The sequence below is a fragment of the Copadichromis virginalis genome, linkage group LG3, assembly GCF_057382275.1.
Source record: "Copadichromis virginalis isolate Kocher_CV1m ecotype Utaka linkage group LG3, C_Virginalis_male_GT1.1, whole genome shotgun sequence".
Classification (NCBI taxonomy): Eukaryota; Metazoa; Chordata; class Actinopteri; order Cichliformes; family Cichlidae; genus Copadichromis; species Copadichromis virginalis.
The window spans coordinates 43,737,192-43,750,434 of record NC_140620.1 but is presented as its reverse complement, the minus strand read 5'-3'; the positions used below and the strand labels follow the sequence as shown (position 1 = coordinate 43,750,434).

The following is a 13,243-nucleotide window of genomic DNA, read 5'->3' as shown; positions in this document are numbered from 1 at the left end:
GGAGGAACTATACGCCGGTCGGGAGAGTCATACGCCGGTCGGGAGGAACTATACAACGGTCGGGAGGAACTATACGCCGGTCGGGAGAGTCATACGCCGGTCGGGAGAGTCATACGCCGGTCGGGAGGAACTATACAACGGTCGGGAGGAACTATACGCCGGTCGGGAGAGTCATACGCCGGTCGGGAGAGTCATACGCCGGTCGGGAGGAACTATACGCCGGTCGGGAGAGTCATACGCCGGTCGGGAGGAACTATACAACGGTCGGGAGGAACTGAATGTGGCAGGATGAATGTTATCCTTCGGTCCAACCCACTTTCAGCCTGGCCCATTAGGGGGCGCTAGTATAAATAGTGGCCATTTGAGTGTCTCTGCATTGCTTGCCTGTGATCTCCTTTTTGGTCACCTGACTTCCTCGGTGTGGTGGAGATTGTTTGTGGGTTACTCCTCTAAAGTCTCCATCGCGGCTGGTCGTAGCTATAGAAGCCTCCTCTGAGCTATTCTGCTTACGTTCTGTGACACGGCTTACTTGGTACGTAATCAACTTTTGTTACGCTCTCTGCCTTCTATTGTTCTTTTATAGTAATTATTTATTATGTTTCGCAGGAAGTGTGGGCCTTAGTTTTGCGCCAAGCTACGTGAACTGAAGTGCTGCTGTTTTGCCTTGCTGTGCTTTTACCGTCTGTTCCCGTTGTGAGAATTCTTTCCCTGCTGCTGTCAGCTTTTACAGTGGACGTCGGCGTGGACAACGGCCATATGCATGCCGGTTATCGGAGTCAGCTGGCGTGCATATTGATTGACTGTTAACTTATCGTCGTGTGGACGGCAAGTTGGAGCAGTACGGCGATTCCGTTTGCTCCAGATTTTAGAGTTTTATTCAGATTGTATGTTGTTTTATTGCTTTTTGATTTGTAGTTTGGATTCTCTGTTACACCACTGGTGGGAGGCCCTTTTTCTAGCTGTGGATCACCAGTGTGGTCCTGCAGTTGGGTTATCCCCCGGTGCTACATATTAGTTTGTTGTAATATATTAAAATTTTCTTTGTTTCTTTTTATTCAGATGCGGAGTGCCGACGTGGAGGAGACTAGGGTGCCTTGGTGGTGGGATCCCTTGAGTGTACACACCTGCCTTGTTTAGTTTATTAGTGTGAGTGTGTGTGATAGTCTGTTGCACTTGTGTTTTGGGTGTGTTTTCTTTTTTTAGTTTGTGTGTGGCATCCCTGCCCCTCCACTGGTAAGCCTCAGCTCTGAATACCTTTTTAAGCATATTTGTATTTGAATATTTATGATTGTGCTTTTATATGGTGTTTTAAATAATTATTAATAAATTGTGAATTTGTTGATCATTGAACCTCGTCTCTGGACTGAGTATAGCGAACCTAAGTGCCTTTCTGGTGATTTAGTGTTACTTTCAGTATTCTCTGGGTGAAATTCCCAGGGTGGCGTTGTCTTTTTTAAAACTGCAAAGAGTATTTACTTTATACCCCATCCTCGTCTCGCCACAAACTTGGCGTTGTTGTCGACAGGATATACTCTTTAAAACAGAGACGTGTGTTCTTCTTTTTTTTGTTTGGTGTAACGTAAATTGTTTTTTATATTATTTTGTACAGAATAAAGGCAAAGCAGCAGCTACTTTGGTGTGGGATTTCACAGCTGTGTTACAGAGATGGAGGAAGAGTTACAGGAACTCAGGGACTTGATCGCGCAGCTGAAAGCAGACAATGAGAGGCTGCGTCAGGAGAGGGCTGTTGGGTCAGGTACTAGTGCTACACCTTCTACTTCAACTGCATCATCTGTTAACCCCCCAACAGCTGGTGTCTCTGTAGCAGAGAGACTAGTTTTTGTGCCCCGTGACAGAAAGTGCCCTATGTTTAGAGGAAAATCAGGTATAGGGTTGAATGAATGGTTGGAGGAAATAGAAGGTTGTGCTAGAGCACGTCATTTGTCTTTGGCTGATAAAGCATTTTTCCTGTTTGACCACCTAGAAGGGGAAGCACGTGAGGAGATCAAATATCGCTCTAGTGCAGAGAGGACTGATCCTGCTAAGATAATCACTATATTGCAAGAACTGTATGGCTGTTCAGACTCCTATGTAGCATTGCAGGAAGCTTTCTTCTCTAGAAAACAGCAGGAAAGTGAGACACTGCAAGAGTTTTCCCTCGCTCTCTTGGGTCTTATGGAAAAAGTTAAATCGAGTGCCCCCAATGGCATGCCCAATGCTGACGTTTTATTAAGAGATCAATTTGTTGAACAGGTCTTAGATAGTACCTTGCGGCGGGAGTTAAAGCAGCTAGTAAGGAGGCAGCCAACACTGACATTGCTGGAGATTAGAGGGGAAGCTATTAGGTGGGAACGTGAAGGGTTGCCTAGTGGCGTTAGGCATAGAAGCAGTTCTGTCCCTTCTGTTTATGGCATTCAGTATGGGGTCCATAGCGGTCCCTCAGGAATAGCTCAGTCTACCCATTTGTCTGAGATGAGCGAGATGAAGGAATTGTTAAAGCGCCAGCAGGAGCAACTTAATCAGCTCACTCAGAGCATTGCTCGATTGCAGGGCCCCTATCGAATGCCTCGCTCAGGACGGGGCGACTCCATTATATGCCGTCGTTGTCAGCAACCTGGACATTTTGCTCGGGAGTGTGATGGGGAACGCGTTCCTCATTCCCGGCCTCCTTCGCAGGCCCCTCTGCATAATCGCAGGCACTCTCCTTTAAATACGGCTTCGGAAAACTAGCACCCTCCGTATTGCCGAGCCACAGTTCGGGTGGGGTGTCTATTGGCTCAAGGGTTGTTTCTAATGGTCCAGAGGCAGTCTCCAAATTAATTTCATCCTGTCCTCATATAGATGTGGACATGGGCGGTATAAAAGTACCTTGTTTGGTTGATACGGGGTCCATGGTCTCCACCATTACTGAAAGTTTTTTCCGCCAGCATTTTGAGTCCTGGGGTCAAGAGCGTCTTCAAGCTTGTCATTGGTTGCAGCTTAAAGCGGCTAATGGGTTGTCCATTCCTTACCTTGGCTATATCGAGCTAAGTGTAGAGCTCTGTGACAAGTTTCTTCCACAGTGTGGCGTGTTGGTCGTTAAAGATCCTCCAGGTGCAGGACCTTCCACGGTTCCGGGTGTATTGGGGATGAATGTCATTCGGAAGTGTTACCACGAGCTTTTTGGGCAACACGGTGAAGCATTGTTTAGTTTGGGCTTTGTCACAGAGGCCCCTAAACCCCTTGTGCAGGCGCTGCAAAAGTGCCATGACGTTAGTATAAGAGCCCCACTGGATTTGTCTGGCCATGTGAGAGTGAGGGGTAAGCGAGCATGTTGCATTCCGGGTGGTGTAATGAAAGTAGTGGCCGCCACCTGTTCTGAGCAATATTCAGGTGCCACTGTGTTATTTGAACCTACTGATGTTAACTTGCCTGCTGGACTTTTAGCGTCCCCTGCATTGGTTCGAGTGGTTAGAGGTACTGCATACATACCAGTTGTTAATGTAGGGACTATGGCGGTCTTGCTTTACCCTAGGACCGTTATAGGGACCCTGGAAGATGTTCATGTGGTCAGTTTGCCCGCTGGTGTGACAGAAGTACTCCCTAACGTAGCCACAATGGCATCTCACACCGCCACTCCTACTGTGCAGGATCAGATGGAAGGGATTGATTTGTCTAAACTGTCAGCAGAGGAACAGGGACAGGTGAGGTCTCTCCTTAAGAAATACAGCTCGGTCTTTTCTGCTCATGACACTGATTTGGGTTGCACTAACTTGATCTCCCATGACATTCCAGTCTTAGACGATATCCCCGTGCGGCAGCGTTATAGGCGCATCCCCCCTTCAGAGTACGAGGTTGTGAAAGAGCATATTAACCAGTTGTTAGGGGCCGAGGTGATTAGAGAGAGTAGCAGCCCCTATGCTTCTCCCATTGTGCTCGTTAAGAAGAAGGATGGCAGCCCGCGCATGTGTGTTGATTATCGGCAACTGAACAACAAGACAAGGAAAGATGCATTCCCCCTGCCGCGCATTGAAGAATCCTTAGATGCGCTGACTGGTGCCCGTTGGTTTTCCACCATGGATTTAGCAAGTGGCTATAATCAGGTCCCAGTTACGGAAGAGGATAGGCCCAAGACTGCCTTCTGTACTCCTTTCGGCCTATTTGAATGGAACCGAATGCCATTTGGGCTCTGTAATGCCCCTAGCACCTTCCAGAGACTAATGCAACGCCTTTTCGGTGATCAACAGTGCCAGTCTCTGCTTCTCTATCTTGATGACATTGTAATCTTTTCATCAACAGTATCGCAACATCTTGAGCGGCTGGATGTGGTGCTAGGTCGGCTTCAGCAGGAAGGTTTAAAAGCCAAGCTTGCCAAATGTGCCTTTTTCCAGCGGGAGGTTCGCTACCTAGGCCATGTCATCTCCGATCAAGGTGTCTCTACGGACCCTAGCAAGGTGGAAGTGGTGGCTAACTGGCAGCCTCCTAAGACTGTTTCGGAACTACGCTCCTTCCTTGGGTTTGCCAGCTATTATCGCCGTTTTGTGGAGGGTTTTGCCAAGTTGGCGGCACCTCTGCATAGACTGGTGGCAGAGTGGGGAGGCAGAAAATCAAAGAAGAGGTCAGAGCATGGTGTCGTGGAGAACTGGACTGCAGAGTGTGCTCAAAGTTTTGAGGCATTAAAGACTAAACTGACAACAGCACCAGTGCTCGCTTATGCAGATTTCTCTTTGCCTTTTATTTTAGAAGTGGATGCCAGCCATGCCGGCCTAGGGGCAGTGCTTTCCCAGGAGCAGGGAGGTAAAGTGAGGCCAATAGCCTATGCCAGTCGGGGTTTGAGGCCCACTGAGCGCAATATGCTAAATTATAGCTCAATGAAGCTGGAGTTTTTGGCACTTAAGTGGGCCATGACTGAGAAATTTAGAGAGTACTTGTTGGGCCACAAGTGTATTGTTTACACCGACAACAATCCTCTTAGTCACTTGTCTTCTGCTAAACTTGGGGCTACTGAACAGCGCTGGGCAGCTCAGCTCGCTTCGTTTGACTTTGACTTAAAGTACAGGTCAGGAAGGAGTAATAAGAATGCAGACGCTTTATCTCGCCAGCATCCACCTGATCCTCAGGAGATTAAAGCCATGGTTCCTGGTACAGCCTTGCCTGGACCTCTTCAACAAGCCTTGCGGCTGGGACCAGCTGAGGTATCACAAGCTGCCATTACAGTTTTGCCCCATCTCACTACTCCTGATCTTCATACCCTCCAACAGGTCGACTCAGTGATAAAAGAGATCTTGGTGTTCTGGAGACGGAAGCAGCGACCCAGCTTTGAGGAGCGGCAGCAGCTTGCTCCACCTGCTCTGGTGCTGCTACGACAATGGGATCGTCTGATTGAAAGGGAAGGAGTTCTGTATCGTCAGGTTCATCGCCCTGACGGTGCCGAGGTGGTACTTCAGCTTTTGCTGCCTAGTGCACTGATTGAGCAGGTGTTGACTCATGTTCATCAGGACCATGGCCATCAAGGGGTGGAAAGGACCCTAGCGCTTCTCCGCTCACGGTGCTACTGGCCCGGTATGTCTGCTGAGGTAGCTCGTTGGTGTCAGAGATGCGAACGTTGCCAAGTTGCAAAAGACACCCAACCAGCAGCTCAAAGTTTCATGGGACATTTGTTGGCTTCTCGACCAAATGAAATCTTGGCCATTGATTACACCTTGCTCGAACCTTCCCGGAATGGGCTGGAGAACGTTTTGGTGATGACTGATGTTTTCAGCAAGTATACATTGGCTGTCCCCACTCGTGACCAATGTGCTGCTACAGTGGCCCAGGTTCTCGTGACTGAGTGGTTTTCGAAGTTTGGTGTACCAGCGCGTATCCATTCCGATCAGGGTCGTAACTTTGAAAGCTCCCTGATCCAGCAGCTCTGCAGGTTTTATGGTATCGAGAAGTCCCACACTACTCCTTATCATCCGGCTGGAAATGGTCAGTGTGAACGTTTTAATAGGACTTTGCACAATTTGTTGCGGACCCTGCCAGTATCCAGAAAAAGAGACTGGAATGTATGTTTGCCCCAGTTACTCTACTGTTATAATACCACTCCCCATCAGGCTACTGGGGAAACCCCATTCTTATTGATGTTTGGGCAAGAACCCAGGTTGCCAGTGGACTTTCTGTTGGGCAGAGTACCGGACCCCATCAGTGGAGATGTGCACGAGTGGATTCAGGAGCATCAAGCCCGGCTACAGGTTGTACATGAAGGAGCCAAGGAACGATTGCAATTGGCTGCCGACCGCAGAAAGAGGCACCATGATAAAAAGGTGAAAGAGGCACCATTGAACAATGGCCAGTTGGTGTTCCTGCGCGATCTGAGTGGAAGAGGGAGATGTAAAATCCAAGATCGATGGAAACCCGTGGTATATAGAATCCTGAAGGCACCTAAAGGAGGTGGGGCAGTATATACCATTGCACCTGCAGATGATCCCAGCAGTGTGAAGCATGTTCATCGTACCTTGTTGAAGGCTGTGGTAACGGCAGCTACACCATCAGAAGGGCCTGCTCCAAGCAGTAGCTCACATGGCCCAGAAATATCCTCCCCAGAACCAGGACATGACTCATCACGTGACAGTGACCTGTTATTCCTGAGCATAGGAGCTCCTCAAGTAAATGTTTCACCATCTTACAGCCCAGTGGCAGTGATTCCAAGTAGCCCTGAGTTGTTGCTTCCACCAGAAGACCGAACTTCCGATGTTCCAGCCACTTGTACAGTTACTCCGAGTGTAGCACCAGTTCCATCTAGCTCTCTTCCTGCTCCCTCTACGAGTTCTGATACAAGAAATGTGGTGGTGCGAAAAACAACCCGGTCCACAGCTGGCCAGCATTCAAACATCCATCATCTCCCAAGACCAACAGGGGAGGTGGCACAAAGGGCTGCTAACTCTATTTCTGAGCCTAGGGTACATGCTGTCTCTGCATTTTTTAGGCCTTGGGACTAATCTGGGTGTCTTTGTAATTCATCGTCGGGGCGACGATGCAAGAAGGAGGGGTAGAATGTGGCAGGATGAATGTTATCCCTCGGTCCAACCCACTTTCAGCCTGGCCCATTAGGGGGCGCTAGTATAAATAGTGGCCATTTGAGTGTCTCTGCATTGCTTGCCTGTGATCTCCTTTTTGGTCACCTGACTTCCTCGGTGTGGTGGAGATCGTTTGTGGGTTACTCCTCTAAAGTCTCCATCGCGGCTGGTCGTAGCTATAGAAGCCTCCTCTGAGCTATTCTGCTTACGTTCTGTGACCCGGCTTACTTGGTACGTAATCAACTTTTGTTACGCTCTCTGCCTTCTATTGTTCTTTTATAGTAATTATTTATTATGTTTCGCAGGAAGTGTGGGCCTTAGTTTTGCGCCAAGCTACGCGAACTGAAGTGCTGCTGTTTTGCCTTGCTGTGCTTTTACCGTCTGTTCCCGTTGTGAGAATTCTTTCCCTGCTGCTGTCAGCTTTTACAGTGGACGTCGGCGTGGACAACGGCCATATGCATGCCGGTTATCGGAGTCAGCTGGCGTGCATATTGATTGACTGTTAACTTATCGTCGTGTGGACGGCAAGTTGGAGCAGTACGGCGATTCCGTTTGCTCCAGATTTTAGAGTTTTATTCAGATTGTATGTTGTTTTATTGCTTTTTGATTTGTAGTTTGGATTCTCTGTTACACCACTGGTGGGAGGCCCTTTTTCTAGCTGTGGATCACCAGTGTGGTCCTGCAGTTGGGTTATCCCCCGGTGCTACACATTAGTTTGTTGTAATATATTAAAATTTTCTTTGTTTCTTTTTATTCAGATGCGGAGTGCCGACGTGGAGGAGACTAGGGTGCCTTGGTGGTGGGATCCCTTGAGTGTACACACCTGCCTTGTTTAGTTTATTAGTGTGAGTGTGTGTGATAGTCTGTTGCACTTGTGTTTTGGGTGTGTTTTCTTTTTTTAGTTTGTGTGTGGCATCCCTGCCCCTCCACTGGTAAGCCTCAGCTCTGAATACCTTTTTAAGCATATTTGTATTTGAATATTTATGATTGTGCTTTTATATGGTGTTTTAAATAATTATTAATAAATTGTGAATTTGTTGATCATTGAACCTCGTCTCTGGACTGAGTATAGCGAACCTAAGTGCCTTTCTGGTGATTTAGTGTTACTTTCAGTATTCTCTGGGTGAAATTCCCAGGGTGGCGTTGTCTTTTTTAAAACTGCAAAGAGTATTTACTTTATACCCCATCCTCGTCTCGCCACATATACACCGGTCGGGAGAGTCATACGCCGGTCGGGAGAGTCATACGCCGGTCGGGAGGAACTATACGCCGGTCGGGAGGAACTATACGCCGGTCGGGAGAGTCATACGCCGGTCAGGAGGAACTATACGCCGGTCGGGAGAGTCATACGCCGGTCGGGAGGAACTATACACCGGTCAGGAGAGTCATACGCTGGTCGGGAGGAATTATACGCCGGTCGGGAGAGTCATACGCCGGTTGGAAGGATCTATACGCCGGTCGGGAGGAACTATACGCCGGTCGGGAGAGTCATACGCCGGTCGGGAGAGTCATACGCCGGTCGGCAGAGTCATACGCCGGTCGGGAGGAACTATACAACGGTCGGGAGGAACTATACGCCGGTCGGGAGAGTCATACGCCGGTCGGGAGGAACTATACGCCGGTCGGGAGAGTCATACGCCGGTCGGGAGAGTCATACGCCGGTCGGGAGGAACTATACAACGGTCGGGAGGAACTATACGCCGGTCGGGAGAGTAATACACCGGTCGGGAGAGTCATACGCCGTTAGGGAGGAACTATACGCCGGTTGGGAGGAGCTATACGCCGGTCGGGAGAGTCATACGCCGGTCGGGAGGAACTATACGCCGGTCGGGAGAGTCATACGCCGGTCGGGAGGAAGTATAAGCCGGTCGAGAGAGTCATACGCCGGTCGGGAGAGTCATACGCTGGTCGGGAGAGTCATACGCCGGTCGGGAGGAACTATACACCGGTCGGGAGGAACTATACGCCGGTCGGGAGAGTCATACGCCGGTCGGGAGAGTCATACGCCGGTCGGCAGAGTCATACGCCGGTCGGGAGAGTCATACGCCGGTCGGGAGGAACTATACAACGGTCGGGAGGAACTATACGCCGGTCGGGAGGAACTATACGCCGGTCGGGAGGAACTATACGCCGGTCGGGAGAGTAATACACCGGTCGGGAGAGTCATACGCCGTTAGGGAGGAACTATACGCCGGTTGGGAGGAGCTATACGCCGGTCGGGAGAGTCATACGCCGGTCGGGAGGAACTATACGCCGGTCGGGAGAGTCATACGCCGGTCGGGAGGAAGTATAAGCCGGTCGAGAGAGTCATACGCCGGTCGGGAGGAACTATACGCCGGTCGGGAGAGTCATACGCCGGTCGGGAGGAAGTATAAGCCGGTCGAGAGAGTCATACGCCGGTCGGGAGAGTCATACGCTGGTCGGGAGAGTCATACGCCGGTCGGGAGGAACTATACACCGGTCGGGAGGAACTATACGCCGGTCGGGAGAGTCATACGCCGGTCGGGAGAGTCATACGCCGGTCGGGAGGAACTATACGCCGGTCGGGAGAGTCATACGCCGGTCGGGAGAGTCATACGCCGGTCGGGAGGAACTATACAACGGTCGGGAGGAACTATACGCCGGTCGGGAGGAACTATACGCCGGTCGGGAGAGTCATACGTCGGTCGGGAGAGTAATACACCGGTCGGGAGAGTCATACGCCGGTCGGAAGAGTAATACACCGGTCGGGAGAGTCATACGCCGGTCGGAAGAGTAATACACCGGTCGGGAGAGTCATACGCCATTAGGGAGGAACTATACGCCGGTTGGGAGGAGCTATACGCCGGTCGGGAGAGTCATACGCCGGTCGGGAGGAACTATACGCCGGTCGGGAGAGTCATACGCCGGTCGGGAGGAAGTATAAGCCGGTCGAGAGAGTCATACGCCGGTCGGGAGAGTCATACGCTGGTCGGGAGAGTCATACGCCGGTCGGGAGGAACTATACACCGGTCGGGAGGAACTATACGCCGGTCGGGAGAGTCATACGCCGGTCGGGAGAGTCATACGCCGGTCGGGAGGAACTATACGCCGGTCGGGAGAGTCATACGCCGGTCGGGAGAGTCATACGCCGGTCGGGAGGAACTATACAACGGTCGGGAGGAACTATACGCCGGTCGGGAGGAACTATACGCCGGTCGGGAGAGTCATACGTCGGTCGGGAGAGTAATACACCGGTCGGGAGAGTCATACGCCGGTCGGAAGAGTAATACACCGGTCGGGAGAGTCATACGCCGGTCGGAAGAGTAATACACCGGTCGGGAGAGTCATACGCCATTAGGGAGGAACTATACGCCGGTTGGGAGGAGCTATACGCCGGTCGGGAGAGTCATACGCCGGTCGGGAGGAACTATACGCCGGTCGGGAGAGTCATACGCCGGTCGGAAGAGTAATACACCGGTCGGGAGAGTCATACGCCGTTAGGGAGGAACTATACGCCGGTTGGGAGGAGCTATACGCCGGTCGGGAGAGTCATACGCCGGTCGGGAGGAACTATACGCCGGTCGGGAGAGTCATACGCTGGTCGGGAGAGTCATACGCCGGTCGGGAGGAACTATACACCGGTCGGGAGGAACTATACGCCGGTCGGGAGAGTCATACGCCGGTCGGAAGAGTAATACACCGGTCGGGAGAGTCATACGCCGGTCGGAAGAGTAATACACCGGTCGGGAGAGTCATACGCCGTTAGGGAGGAACTATACGCCGGTTGGGAGGAGCTATACGCCGGTCGGGAGAGTCATACGCCGGTCGGGAGGAACTATACGCCGGTCGGGAGAGTCATACGCCGGTCGGGAGGAAGTATAAGCCGGTCGAGAGAGTCATACGCCGGTCGGGAGAGTCATACGCTGGTCGGGAGAGTCATACGCCGGTCGGGAGGAACTATACGCTGGTCGGGAGGAACTATACGCCGGTTGGGAGGAACTATACGCCGGTCGGGAGAGTCATACGTCGGTCGGGAGAGTCATACGGCGGTCGGAAGAGTAATACACCGGTCGGGAGAGTCATACGCCGTTCGGGAGGAACTATACGCCGGTTGGGAGAGTCATACACCGGTCGAGAGGAAGTATATGCCGATCGGGAGAGTCATACGCCGGTCAGGAGGAACTATGCGCCGGTTGGGAGGAGCTATACGCAGGTTAGGAGGAATTATACGCCGGTCGGGAGAGTCATACGCCGGTCGGGAGGAACTATACGCCGGTCGGGAGCAACTATGCGGCGGTCGGGAGGAACTATACGCCAGTCGAGAGAGTCATACGCCGGTCGGGAGGAAGTATAAGCCGGTCGAGAGAGTCATACGCCGGTCGGGAGGAACTATACGCCGGTCGGGAGAGTCATACGCCGGTCGGGAGGAACTATACACCGGTCGGGAGGAACTATACGCCGGTCGGGAGGAACTATACGCCGGTCGGGAGAGTCATACGTCGGTCGGGAGAGTCATACGGCGGTCGGAAGAGTAATACACCGGTCGGGAGAGTCATACGCCGTTCGGGAGGAACTATACGCCGGTTGGGAGAGTCATACACCGGTCGAGAGGAAGTATATGCCGATCGGGAGAGTCATACGCCGGTCAGGAGGAACTATGCGCCGGTTGGGAGGAGCTATACGCAGGTTAGGAGGAATTATACGCCGGTCGGGAGAGTCATACGCCGGTCGGGAGGAACTATACGCCGGTCGGGAGCAACTATGCGGCGGTCGGGAGGAACTATACGCCAGTCGAGAGAGTCATGCGCCGGTCGGAAGGAACTATACGCAGGTTGGGAGGAACTATATGCCAGTCGGGAGGAATTATACGCCGGTCAGGACAGTCATACGCCGGTCGGGAGGAACTATAGGCCGGTCGGGATAGTCAAACGCCGGTCAGGAGGAACTATACGCAGGTCGGGAGAGTCATGCGCCGGTCGGGAGGAACTATACGCAGGTCGGGAGAGTCATGCGCCGGTCGGGAGGAACTATACACATGTCGGGAGGAATTATACGCCGGTCGGGAGAGTCATACGCCGGTCGGAAGGAACTATAAGCCAGTCGAGAGAGTCATACGCCGGTCGGGAGGAACTATACACATGTCGGGAGGAAGTATTCGCCTGTCGGTAGAGTCATACGCCGGTCGGGAGAGTCATACGCCGAGCGGGAGGAAGTATATGCCGGTCGGGAGAAATTATACGCCGGTCGGGAGAGTCATATGCCGGTCAGAGACTCATACGCCGGTCGGGAGAGTGATACGCCGAGCGGGAGGAAGTATATGCCGGTCGGGAGAAATTATATGCCGGTCGGGAGAGTCATATGCCGGTCAGAGACTCATACGCCGGTCGGGAGAGTCATACGCCAGTCGGGAGGAACTATAAGCCGGTCGAGAGAGTCATACGCCGGTCGGGAGGAATTATACGCAGGTCTGAACTGCACTGGGTTTAAAAGGAACGTGACCCCGCCCTGGTCCCCAAAGTCATACCCAGAAGCCAGTTTACAAGTTAAGGTGATTTTATTGCTACCAAATTGAAAGCGTTAACCCCAGTATTAACAAAGACCAAAATGACAAATAACACAAGTTTCTTTCAAAAAGGGAAGTGCTACCTAACCCCTGGTTGAGACAAAAACCAAAAATAGACAAGTGCTGCCCCTAACTCCCTAACTGAATAAACAAGAGAAAAAAGTACAGAAACTAATAAGGCCGTTCACCGCTTCTCCTTCAGTGTCTACTTACTATTGTGAATAACTTTTCTTTTAAACCCAAAACATGAATTATGCATTGATGTCCAACTCTCCGCATCTTTCCGTTCAGCCATCACACAGGGGCCAGGTCATTGCTGATCCTTTGTCCTGAGTCTTGTCTCTCACACCCTTTCTGATTCACTGCCTCTTTACAAGTGAAAGCCTATCCCACAGGAATCAGTACTACCCCACAAAACCAATCCACCGCTCATCCCTCACTACTGCCCACCCAGGGGCTGTCCATCCCTCTTTGGTGCACTAGGCGAACACTCCCTTATGTTACACCCTTTTTACACATGTTCTTTTCTACTCTGTAATATTCTTGTCAATTTTCTTGATATTTATTATCACCTCTGTTATTCCTTGATATTTATAATTGAGTGACCTGTATATATTAGTGCTATTTCCTAAATGTGTAAACTCTAACATAATGTATTGTTTACAGTTTAGTCTGTTACTGT

The 13,243-nt window shown here is 51.4% G+C and overlaps 1 long non-coding RNA gene and 1 pseudogene across 2 annotated transcripts; both read left to right on the top strand.

Annotated features, from left to right (window-relative positions):
• Window positions 1-298: 298 nt before the first annotated feature.
• On the top strand, window positions 299-8,219 carry LOC146714903 (uncharacterized). 2 transcript variants are annotated; one of them, XR_014918884.1, is made up of 4 exons: window positions 301-532; window positions 607-1,146; window positions 1,610-1,756; window positions 7,796-8,219. It is a non-coding gene; the product is annotated as an uncharacterized LOC146714903 (long non-coding RNA). The 2 variants fall into 2 exon arrangements; XR_014918883.1 differs by having other exon boundaries at window positions 299-1,146.
• Window positions 8,220-10,896: 2,677 nt separating this feature from the next.
• On the top strand, window positions 10,897-11,922 carry LOC146714902 (uncharacterized; annotated as a pseudogene).
• Window positions 11,923-13,243: the final 1,321 nt, after the last annotated feature.